Source organism: Corvus brachyrhynchos, unplaced genomic scaffold (genome assembly GCF_000691975.1).
Source record: "Corvus brachyrhynchos isolate BGI_N302 unplaced genomic scaffold, ASM69197v1 scaffold614, whole genome shotgun sequence".
Lineage (NCBI taxonomy): Eukaryota > Metazoa > Chordata > Aves > Passeriformes > Corvidae > Corvus > Corvus brachyrhynchos.
In genome coordinates this window covers 491,173-504,033 of record NW_008237444.1, presented here as the reverse complement: position 1 = coordinate 504,033, position 12,861 = coordinate 491,173, and the positions used below count along the sequence as shown (strand labels likewise).

Sequence of the window (12,861 nt, the reverse complement as noted above, 5' to 3'; positions counted from 1 at the left end):
ATGAAAGTCTTTTAATTAATAGTCTTTAGGGCCTTTTCAGTATTCTGTCCTCAGAGCTGTAAAGTGGAGCATTTTTATGTTTTTTTTTTAATTAGGAAAATTAATTTTGTCTTAATCTTAAAACATATTTCACCCATGACATACTGAGCAATGCCATTTTGTTCTGCTGATAAGCGTAATATTGTAGAACTTTCTTATGTGGAGTCATTTGGCTTTGTTAAACTAAATACTTTGATCATGTCAGTATGTACTTTGTTCACCTTGATGTTCAGTATTTTGAGGAGAGCCCATCCATGGGCTTCACAAAGTAGAGACAGTTTTTTCAGACTTTTCCATGCTCAGTAGGGCATCAAGATTTTGGTTTAAGCATTTGAAATGCTTTAATGTTAAGGGTTAAATGTTGGGGTTTTTTATGAATTGTTACATGATCTGGATAAACAGTAAAAAGATGATGGTATTCCCTTTTTGGAAGCTACATTTGAGAAATTTAGTGGAGAGATGGGAACTTACAAATTTGAGTGAAGTCTGCTTGTGTTTGGAATGGGGGGGGATAAGATTTTTTTGGTGAGCTGCATTACTGAGGGATAGCAAAACGTTGCATTATATTAAAGGCAGGGTGCAAGAAACTGGAGTTTTTTGTATTTGGGTGAAAGCATATTTATGATGGCTAAACTACAGATAGAAAAGAAGGGACTCAATATTGAAATGCTTGAAATAAGTTGCTCTCTGCCATCATGTTCCAGGTAAGCATGCTTGCTAAGGATAATAAGCCCTGTGGTATAAATAAAAGTATGTTGTAATTAGAGATTTAGTAGGGGCCTTGGGCTCTACAGTTCATTGCAATAAATATGCTTTTCCTGATCACAGGACAGTGATAAGGTGCAAAAGCTATTCACACTTGTCTTACAGAGTGAGTTCTTTTATAACTAGCTAGAATGTATTGCTCTTCTGCAGCGTTGGATGGGTTTTGGATAACCTGATCTAGTTGGAGATGTCCCTGCTCATTTCCAGGGGGTTGGACTAGATGATGCTTAAAACTCCTTTCCAACCCAAACCATTTCATAATTCTATGATTTCTTCTCACCAGTAAGGCTAGAATTGAAAATACTTAAAAAATCAAATCAAACCAGTCTGAATACAGTGTATGAATTTTATTTTTTTTTAATTCTGGACGGTTAATACATAAAGACTGTGTTATGATACAGGCTGTGCATAGGCTGCTGAGAACAGGAGTCTGTATGACTTGTGGGATAAGACAGTGCACCTGATCTCAGGCTCTGGTCATGCTTTGCAGCATGTGTGAAGAGCCTGTTGTCTGAATGTGAACGTGTGTGATTCCTTAGTAGTTGTATTTTGTGTTTGTTTTGTTTTCTCAGAGAAAGAAGAAAGCCTTTTACCATTTTTACAGTCTTTATTCAGGAATATTTTGGAGGAAAATATAGTCTGTGATCAGCTGTCACCTAGGCAGTGTACTGGAGTGTTCTCACTGATTTTATGGATTTAGAAGAAAAGGAACTGAAACTGAGGGAGACTCTGAATTTTGTCACTGCAAGAATATTCAGCTGTTTTTAGCCAGTGTACTCTTTTGAGCTGCTTTACTCAATTTGATAAATTATTCACAGATGACTGCAAATTCTAGCCAAATTGCTTATTTAAATGCATCATTACTGGATACCTCACCAGCTTCTCATCCATTTTCAGCGCAGTGTATTTCTACTTAATTTTAAAGCTTATTTTGCTTAAGAAACCACCCTATTTTTCCTAGTTTACTGGTTGTCCTCAGAAACTTAAAATTTCACTATTGTTTTTAAGCTGTGTATGTGTTACTTGCATTGCAACAGATACAATGCGTGACTGTAAGGCTTTTTTTCCACGCTTCTTTGGTCCATTTTAAATGAAAGTATCTAAAGCAATCTGTTATTTAATGAACATTGTTTATTTGATTTTACCATTCAGATTTGGTTGGTAGATATTTCATACATGGTCAGGATTTCTGGATCCAACATGTCATAGTATATGTAACGTCTTTTGCTGTTCAAATATTTTACCTGAAGTATAAGTAATAACAGCCTGAATTTTGTTTCCAATCCAAATTTTAAGGGGCAGACTGGTTCTCTAGGATGATACCACAAATATGATTAAAGCAGTAGCCTTAGAGAGTACAAAATCAAGTCCCAGTGAAGGGGCGAGGGAGCAAAAAGATTAATGTATTGCATGTTCTTTTATATTGTTTTTAAGTAGTTCAAAACCCCACCAGTAACACAGATGAAGACCAGATACTTACTTTGCTTTGTCCTTTGCAACAAAAGCCCGTTGTCTTTATCAAGCAGGCTGAGGCTGTAGTAACTACAAAGCCTTCCCACACCTAACAGTAGGTGTGGGAAAGTCATGTACAGATAGGGATCTTGGTTTCTTACAGAGGAACTTACCAGATCCCAAGATGACCCAGATGACTTTGTAGGCTACCCTGCATGGCAGACTAGCAGGTGTTGGGGTGGCTGGGAGGCTCGGGCGGGCCCCCAGACAGCCTGTGGGGCAGAGCTTCCAGCAGGCCCCGGAGGTGCTGCTTTCAGGCTCGGAGCTCAGAAACCCAGGATCTTCATTGCCCACAAGACAGGGGTGGCACTGGTTTGGAAATCCCAACCTGTGGCTGTCCCAGTACTTTTTGCTCTGCAGCAGCCCTCTGGAGAGATTGGTAGAGAATGGCCTTGTGTCCTTGACAGTCTTCAGGCCCAGGGAAGCAGGCAGAGCAGCAGTCAGAAGAGCAGGCATGTTTCTAGGTAAACTTTTGTTAGAATTTAAGTTTTTTGCAGGGACATGTCATATTCAGCATTTTTGACCGGAAAGTTGCTATACTGAAACATTCTTAACTGTCTGTATTAAAAGCTTAAATTCTTTTGAGCCTGGAGAAGAAAAAAATTTAGGAGATTGGAAGTTGGTGATACCTTGGCATTTGTGTGTCTACAATGCTGTTTCTGAAGTCAGGTCAGAAACCCAAAATATCCAGAAGAAATAAGGATTTGGGTGTTTGTTCCAAGAAGGAGCTTGAAACAGTATAAAATGTTTTGCAGTTCATTTAGAAATGTTTTGAAAATTTGAGGGAAAAGAAAGATACTGGGCATAGGAAAGAGGCTGTAAGTAATTTCTAATTCTTACATTTTAATCCTGATTTGCCCTGTGACGGATCACTATCAACAGTTTGCAAGGCAGTGTGCCACCCAAGTTTTCCCATGTTTAGTAGTTAAAATCTCAAAACATTTGCATGCTTAAGTTTCTATTCTTGAATATTTGTTCCACTTCTAAGCTCCTGGTTTAAGGTTTTTTAAAACTACAGAGCTTCACAGCAAACACTTGATCTCAATTAATTATTTTTATTTTAATTACTGGCATGCCAGTGAAGGGGAGAATAGTTTGTCCTGTTTCCAAATACACTGTAAAGCTTGATGAGACTTACTGGCAATCAGAGCATGATTGATGTGCATGTTCCTGACTGAATTTTTACAAAGATTACCTGGAGCACAATTTCTATCTTTGTGTAATAATAATTAAACAATATATCCCAAAGCACATCAAGAGTGAACAAATAAAAAGCCAGGTGAATAGCTACTCTCATTAGATTGTCTTCCTTTCTTTCTCTTCCCTTGTCTGCCTAGATTTGGTATTTCTATTTGGAAATGCTATATCCCGAAGTGGATGTTTTGAAAAATTACTCCTGTTAGTGTGATAGAGCAGATTTATTATTTAGAGAAGGAAAGATAGCTGAGAGGAGTCAAGAAAAGCAGGTGGCCAGAGGCCCTTTTTTCTGTTCTGCTTCATTCTTGTATGTCTCTATTCAAATTCAGTACTGTAGTACTAAGACTGTAATACTACATCATCCATTATCCTGGGAGTTATGGTAGTTATGCAAACATCCGCATCTAGCAGTACAGTAAATTGTGATTTAGAATGAAGGACAATACTGAAATGTCAGTTATATAAAAGTAAAAATAGTAACAAAATCTTGTAAATCTTTCACCACCAACTCCTTGTGATCATTTGAAGACGTTCAAATTTTTTTAACTCGATATTGTTCTCACATGCTGGAACTGCTCCTTTCCTCTGTATCAAATCTACAATGTATACTTTACACATGTTGCCTCTTTTGAATCTCCTGTTCTCAACAGAGTGATCCTTGAAAGTAGCATGTAAAGATAGGCATTTTGTTTAGTGGCTGTGTATTGTGGTAGCTTTTGACTTGTGCTGAGAAACACTGCTCTTTTCCAAATATATTTGAAAGCACAATGTCCCTTTTCTTTTTTTCCCATTCAGACATGGTCCTAAACTGTGGCTTCCATGAACCACGTCGCTTGAATTTGCATAGTCTTTTATTTAATTTTTTTTAGTGCTCATGGTCTCTGATATATGAATTTACTGTTTACTCCATATTTGTTCATACAGACATGCACCTGATGAGGAATTTGCTGGCTTTGTCATTGTTTTATTTATACCTCCTCTTTCTTGTAAATAAAAAAACCTGCAAAACTGCTAAAGATACTACTACACATTACTTCTTTACAAATTTGCTTTTAGAAATCAGAGTGTGCCTCACACAGGTCCTCAGTCTTCAAAGCAATATTTCAGGAATGGGAAACCTTTCTTACTATTTGGGGGAACTTTTCATTAAAAACCTTAAACTTATTTTCACTCAAGTGCAGATTGTTTAGTTATATACAATTACTGAAGTGTGACAGGATCCTTCTACAAAATCTCCTGAATTCAGCTTTGCAGTTTAAATGTTCTTTTTATATCCATTAGCTGAATGAAAGCACAAGAAGAAAATTAAAATTAGTTTCTCTTGTGTATCTGAAAAAAGCATCAGAAGACAGCGTTTAAAGAAAAATTTGAATAAAGAAAGCTTCAGGGGTTTTTGGTGCAGAAGCAATAGGCTGTAGGAGATGAGATTATATGGAAACAGATAGGAAGATTGGAGATTTTCAACTTGGACAAGAGCTGACTGAGAATGTTTTCTTTCTGTTGTGTGGAAATCAGTGCTATGATGGTAGCAAAATTAAATATTCTGCATGTGTTCATTTAGCTACAGACTGGCCCTTTTGGGACTCGTCTCAAATGGAGGAATAAAACAAACTGCTTTGGAGAGTTTTGAAGACTTTCTTTCCTCTGCACCCAAGAGAATTAGAGGGGAAAAAAAAGTAAAACATGGGTCAATGAACTCCTTTTTCAGTTATTTTACAAAACAATACAGATTGCAGGGAATGAATCATCTAATGATATTTCACTTCTTAAAATTTTAATGAAAAAGATTATTCTCTGAAGTAACCTGCTGTGCCTGTTTCACAGTGACAATACACAATATTCCCTGAAGCTATTTCTGACATCACTGAGTCTAACGTTGTTTAGGATGTTTGCTGGAAAATTAGGTGTGGGAGAGATGCTGCTTAGAGTACACATCATCTCGGGCATGGTACACAAAACTGAGAGTCTGGGCAGCGTGGATTTTTATCTTACAAGCTGTCACATATACAGAAGCAAAATAAACAAATGGACTGACAATCTGATACACTATTCTGTCACTTCACAGTAGTAGAAAGCCTACTTCTGGGATTTTGTAGGTGTGATAAAGTTAAGGTACATGTTGGTATTGATGATGTGTTGGATGTAGAACTGAAAGCTTTATGTCATCTTGGGTCATATTGGCAACAGCATTGCAATCAGTGGGGAGAGAGTAAGGTATGTTGGTGGCTGCTTGCTTGTTTTGAGCATCATGATTTTAAGTTGCAGTGGAGGCTTGTGGCACTAGCTGACTGTAGCTGTCAATATCCAGTGGATTTTTGATTTATTTTTGATCTGGCTTAATATTTAGCATGCTTTGAGAAACTAATATGTTTAGTGATATAGCACTCAGAGATGTCTTCTTGATTTAGGGTGCATCACTCTTTAGGTGAGAATTTAAGAATCTGGAGCTAAACATCTGCTATTATTTCCTTGCTTTCATTAGATTGCTCTGTCATATAGCACCTTTGTAAGTTCTCTGATCTTCATTATAAAATTAATTCAGATTTTTTTCCCCGTTACTTTGATGGCAAGACTCTTCCAGGCTTCTCTGTCACAGTGTTCAGGAATCTTCATTTCGATTTGAGGTGAATATTTGGCTAATTTATGTCCATTTGTTTTCTTTCCAATGTTCTTTTACCCTCTTCTTTCTCTCTCAGTCACATTTAAGCTCCTGTTGTATTTATGCTCTGTAATAAACTTAAGGAATCCTGCACTTTGAAGAAATTTGGGGGTGCTGAGGTAAACCATCTCCAAGCATCTCAATAATTAATTACTTCTAATTTTCTCCCTGCCTTTGTCCTGACCACTCTTCTCTGCATTTTGAGGTGTAGCATTATACCAGTGATGTGGTGTTAAATACAAAGTTCTCAGTACTCCTTAGGATCTGTATTCCCTTTCTCTTTCTGAACGCCGTGTACACTTTGTGCTTGATGATGTAGAATACTATATATAATATTTCTCTGCATATATGGGCACTGGATTTGTTGAACTTTCTAAATATTCAAACTGGCTATTGCAATATAATTTTGACATATTCAGTGCAGCATTACATTTTCCAGCTATGATTACGTCAATGTCATCAGCTCAGATTGCCGTTTGTTCAGTTCCTTTTATTTGGACAAACCTCAGAAAAGTATGTATTATGTATGACCTCTGCAGATGCACTGTGAAATCATAAGCTGTCCAAATGTTGAGCTGGTTTTTGTTACACAAGTGCCAGTAAATTTGCGAGTTATCAAATACTAAACTACTTCTATACAGAAGGACCAAGGCAATAAGGTTCATTCAACATGATCTTTGTTTTCTTCATTGCTGTAAAGACAAAAATCAAAAAACAAAGCTGTCAACAAGGAGAGGTGGCTAAATGAAGAACAAAGATTGTCTCTGCAGCCTGTGCTTGAGACTCTTGCAAAGGGAGCTGAGGAGACAAAGCAAGATCTTCACCTGGAACTGTACTTCTGTTGTGCTGAATTCTGTGAGCATAACAGACTTGAATCAAAACGAATTTAAAACTGTTATGCTAATGTTAACAATTACTTAGGTGTAGATACTGTTCCTGAAAAATGCTGTGACACATACTCAGAGAGAGAAAATCACTTTCAGCATCTTCAAATATTTCCCTATATGCAGAGTATGTCTTGTAGACTTTTTTCCTCTTTTACGTCTCATTTCTCTGCTTTCCTGCAGAGCACTAAACATTGAGTGTTATTTTACGACTCAAGATTCATCAAGTCATTACAGTAAATTTTGGCTTTATAGTGTTCTTGTCTTTTTTTTTTTTTTGTATTAGGAAAATAATAAGCTTGCCTGTTGTTTAGTTCTATAAAAAAGCAGTGGACATATATATTTATCAAAAACCTTAGTGTCAATTAGAGTTACGTTAATACAATTGCCAACAAAAATCACAGAATTATGTTAAATGTTATGAAAATATTTCTTTGTTCTTAATTAGAAGTTTTACATGGTAAGTAGAAGCCTTGGTGAAGGACATCACACTGCTTATGGTGGGGAAAAAGATACAACCTTAGAAAGTAAATAAATTGGATTTAAATGTTGACATATGTGAATGTTCCAATATTATTCTTGTTTAGCTTACAGTAAACTCCATCTGTGACTAAGAAATTTGAAGGGTCTACCCATATTCCTTTAGATAAAATTTTAGCTGCTTAGATTCTAAAACAAAGAACCAACCAACCAAACAGAACCCCTGCAACAAACAAAACAACCCCCAATCCAGTAATAAAGTGTTCTTGATTGTTGTAAAAACATAAAGCAATTTAATGAGTATTAATGCTCTAAAAAGTATTATGTGTGCTATAAAGTGTATTTGGGATTAAATACTTTTCAAGAACTATGAATTCTTTTACTTACTAAATTTAGACAAGTTGTTGCTTTTTTATTGAAAAAACTCTGAAATATTGGTAGAAGAAAGAAAACCTGTTGCACATTCAGTTTTGGGATAGTGCTTCCTACCATGCAGATGCATACCCAGCTTTGTAATGGTTTGAAGAGGCTAAGCTATTACGAGAATATAACATGCAACTACATTCTTCTGCCTGAAAGTCTTTGTGGATTTGAAAAGTTGACACACATGACCCAGTTTGCTTCTTATGGATAAAAGTATGTCAGCTGAACTCTCTTGAACTGTGCTGCTTTAACCAGTTGCATATGCATAGAAATCAGCTGTCTTTTAACATAAGCTGATAAACAGTTGACAACGATAGAAAGTCATTATCAGATTTGTCTAGGTGGAAATCCTTTTTTACTTTAATCTGCTGTCACCTAAAGCTGTATGAAATCTTGAAGCATATTTAGACATGTTTAGGCAAAGTCTAGTGTTTAGCAGCAGATTGGGAACTTCTACAGTAGAGCAGCAGACTACATTTTAATGAAATAAAAGGAGTGAGTAGATGAATTGAAGTGATAACCTTGCACAAGGGGATTGCGCAAGGAAGTAAAAGTATTTTACCATCTAGAGAAGCAGTAGGCACTTCAGCAGCAAAAAAATAAATCAGTTACATCCTTTTTGTAGTCTGAATAAGATTTTTTGTATTTTTACTGTAATTGTAATTTTATTAATAGTTAACACATTTATTTTTATCCAATATGTGATAGAAAAAGGGATCATTGGGTTCTTAAATTTGAAAAGTGTAAGTGTTGAAGAAACAATATGTACTAAATCTGCAGAAACTACGATTGAATCAATGACTATACTTTGTGTTTACTTAAAAATAATATAATGTTCTAGAATTCCTAATTCGAAAGAACAGCAACCATTTTATAAAAAAGGGGACTTCAGGAATGGGAATTCAAAATTGAAGGAATTATCCAGATGTTGAAAAAAATATTGTAGAAAAAAATGCCTGTTTGCAAGAGGGTTGGTGGTGAGCAATAATTCTGTTTCATTACCAATGTAATTTCATAATCATCATCATCATCATATTTTTTTCTTTACTCACATGGATTCTTACTTTTGAAAATAGAACTAAAAGCAGGAAATCATTCTTTTCTAAAGTTCATTCACATTTCAAAGTCATATTCTGCGTGTTCCTGGAGTTAAGCATGTTTTTTTTCCTGAAAGGAAGGGAAGACCTCACAAACTGAGAGTTCTGTGTATAGAGAGAAAACTAGATTCTTCAGTAAAGCGAAACTGGAATAAAAGTGGAAGAAAACAGAACTGAGAGTTAGAGTGCTTTGGGAGTTCAGGCAAATTCCTCGTTATTGCTTTTTAAAACAGTATCATTCTAAAGCTGAGTGGATAAAATGCAGAATAACCTTTAAGCAGCGACTTAATATGTTCCCCTCAATTTGACAATGGCGTGACAATTAACAGATGGAGGGAAGGCATTTAGAGATTAGCAATACAACTGTCATTGACTCATACTAACTTTATAAATTGAGCTGATACACTAGGAAGTGTTTTTAATTGAAGCTAAAATGGTGGTACGGTCATGTAAACAATAATCCTTTGGAAAGCTGTGCCCAAAATTGCGGTTGCAAACTTTTTATGTGAATTTAAGGAAAGATGGGACAAGCTTATGAATAGAGGTCTGTTGAGGTTTATAGACAAATTCACATAAGACTCAAGAAATCCAATTGAATTCTGAAAGGGTGCTTGATGGGAACGCACAGATACTGCCTTTAAAGCATTGGGTTCACAGTGAAACAGAAGAAATCTGAAAGTATTATATATTTTTTAATCTGGAAAGCTAATTATCTTTTAAAGGAAACTTTTCTGGCATATTTCCTTTACATTTTTCATTCCAAATCTTTGTTCCATAATTTCTGGCATTTTGACCCATGGGGTGACTTGCTTGAGAATTGGTCAGGTTTTGTGTTCTGAGATAGAATTAAACTGAAGCACCAGTTTGGTCTAATTCTGTAACACCAAGCAAAAATTTTAATGACCAAGAGTGTATTTCCAAGTTTATGTTGTCAATTAAAGACATGATAGAAGGGTTCTTTTGATAATATAAGTAGATCTGTGAAAAATAAATTCGTATTTGACGACTTTTGAGGGCCAGACACACTGTTTCAACAGGTAGTTTCAAGGACTTTTGACAGCAATACCAAAGTGTTTGAAATACTTAACCTGCAAATGCATAAAGGGAGAAGAGAAAGTCTGAAGAGTGATTATCAATTGAAATTGGTGGAATTTAAATGGAATTGAAATTCTGGTTAGCAGAACATGACAAAAGGTGTTTCTCTCTGGACCACTGAGGTGATTTCAAGTTTGAAAAGTTTGTAGAGGGCTTTAGGATCAACTTGGATTAGGAATGGAGTCAAGCATCAAATATGCCTGTGTTTTTCATAATTCTTTGATTTTCTAGTATTGCAAAAAGAAAATCCGTTGCACTTTCTATCCCTGGAAATATTCAAGGCCAGGTTGGATGGGTTCCTGAGCAACCTGATCCAGTGAATGACATCCTTGCCCACTGCAGAGAGGTTGGAACGAGATGACGCTTAGGGTTCCTTCCAGCATAAGCCAGTCTGTGATTCTATGATGAAAATGGCTTCCTTCTCCAAGATTGTATCTCTAGCTTCCATAGTATTACTAGATATTCCTGTAACATGCGTCAAAGTCACTTTTTGAAATAATTTCTAATACAGGAAAAAAAAAGCATTTTCTATCTTAGTTTTGTTTAATGGTAATTTTTTCCCTATTTAATTTATTTTTTCTGTTCTCTGTCAGTTCTACTTGGGCAAAACCAAATACAGGTATGTGTTATAAAAATAATGACACTTACTTGTTTTATCCTGACTGTATAAAATGCACGTGTCACAATTTTCACAAAAGTAGTTTGGGACAAAAGGTTTGCATATTGAGAAAATTTGTACTGTCAGTCTGCTTGCTGTACAAGACATGTGACCTGCTCATGTTAAGACTGGCATTCTGATTCCATGCTAATAGCTCCATTGTTATTAATATATGCTGCCTGCTTCTGATCTGCTTTGCTTAGAATGCGTGTGGGTTTTCAGTGTGTGTGACATTTAAGGGTTATGGATTAAAAAAATTAAATTTTCCAAACCAAAAAATATCTCCTACATTTTTAATAGCGTTTACAAAAGAACTACTCTACATTTTCCCTCTAGCAAGATGGTACAGTATTGAACTTAAGTGTTGGTGCTCCTATGGCCATGTAAGACTTAATGTTCTGTGCAGAGATATTAATTGTCTTTTGAAATGGACGGATTTGCCTAAAACCTGTGTGTTAATTAATTAGATTATTTGAAAAGCAAGTAATTTTCAAATAAGGTTTCACTTAATTTTTTGATAGAAACTTTTTTGTATTGTAGGGATGAGGGTTTTTTTTAGAAATACGTCGTGTGACTTACTACTTTCTGTTGGACTATGAAAGTAGAATCTAGGTAGTATAGAAGTTCACATCATCTCTCATGCAAAAGATGTCCAGATTTGGATTGAAAATACATAAAAATGTCTGAAGAATCAAGGTGTTACAGCTCTTCATTACAACATGAGGAAACTGAATTTACTGATTTATTCAGATCTGCACTTTACTCCTAGTAAAAAATATAAACTGCTAGTAGGAGATTATGTATGAGGCAAGTTACCACTCTTACAGTCTCCTAAGTTTTTTCAGAAGTGCCACTTTTAAAACTTCAGCTGTTAGTGTTGAGGATCAAGAGGAAAATGAAGTCAGCAGAAGTCTTGGCCAAGTCATTTCATCTTTCTGCAAAAGGGAGAACTGAACATCAGAGCTAGGTAAACTTACCAAGAAAGCATTAGACTGTATAGCCAGTCTAATCTCATGCTGTGCTGCAGACGACACACAAACCTGTGAACAAATGTAGTGTGCCTTTGGTAAGTTCTCATGGATGCTGGAAAGCTCACTTGTGTACATTTTTATACACTTGTGTACACAATTGTAGCTCTTCTAGTCTACACTGGTGTAGTATTAGTTGAATTAATACAATAAAAACTGATACTTTTACCCTGTTCCATTCCCCACTTTTGTCCACTGATATTTATCTTAACCATAATAAAATAATTTCATGCTAAGCATTTACATAAAATGTGGATGCCCTTGAGCATATTTCATTTTTGTTAGAAATCATCTCTACAATGAGTTCATTTATTTTGGGTGCCTTTTTCTGTTGGGGTCTCCTCCCCCTGCCATGGAGCCCTGGGAGATGGGCCCTGGGGGGGAGACACGGGGTTTCCCTGCCCCTGGTCAGTCTCATTTCCCATTGGTTGGTTTGTGTTCCCCGGTGTGGCCAAGGACCCTCGGGTCCCGTGACTGCGGAGTTCCTGAGCTGAGCCCCGGCCATGCGGCTGGAGAAATAAACATCTCTGAAACATCTACCACGAATCTGTCCATATATACTTCGTTTCCACGGGATTCCTGGTTTGAAATATGCTTGTTGCAGTAATCCCCGCTGCAACAAACTGGTGGAGGAATGCCTGCAAGATACCGATCCCTGAGGAAGATTAGTGAGTAAAATAACCACTCTAGACCTCTCTCTTCTCATCTTGGTTTGGATATTCTCTCTGGACTATGGAAGAATCGTGGGAAATGGGGCTCTCTGAGCCACAGAAAGAAATGTACCTAGAAGTTAAAGGAATCCTTGAACAACAAAACAAAAAAGTAATGGAACCGGAAGATCTAGAACTTTTTTTTAACTGGCTTTTCAAAAATTTCTCCTATATTTCTCGAGAGTTACTTTTTGATATTGAACCTCCTGGATCTTGTCAGGGGTGTTTTTGGGACGAGATCTTGTGGGAGATGAAAGATCAAACAGAACATGTATTAGTGATTGAACCCTTGCGTGGATCCATGGTAGTCAGTG

The 12,861-nt window shown here is 36.3% G+C and overlaps 1 protein-coding gene and 1 long non-coding RNA gene across 2 annotated transcripts in view; both read left to right on the top strand.

Annotated features, from left to right (window-relative positions):
- COMMD10 (COMM domain containing 10) overlaps positions 1–12,861 on the top strand; it is a 107,062-nt gene that overhangs the window by 76,786 nt on the left and 17,415 nt on the right. The gene's annotated exons all lie outside the window — the stretch shown is intronic.
- On the top strand, positions 2,500–10,769 carry LOC108446028. Its single transcript, XR_001861129.1, has 3 exons — positions 2,500–6,137; positions 7,240–7,292; positions 10,745–10,769. It is a non-coding gene; the product is annotated as an uncharacterized LOC108446028 (long non-coding RNA).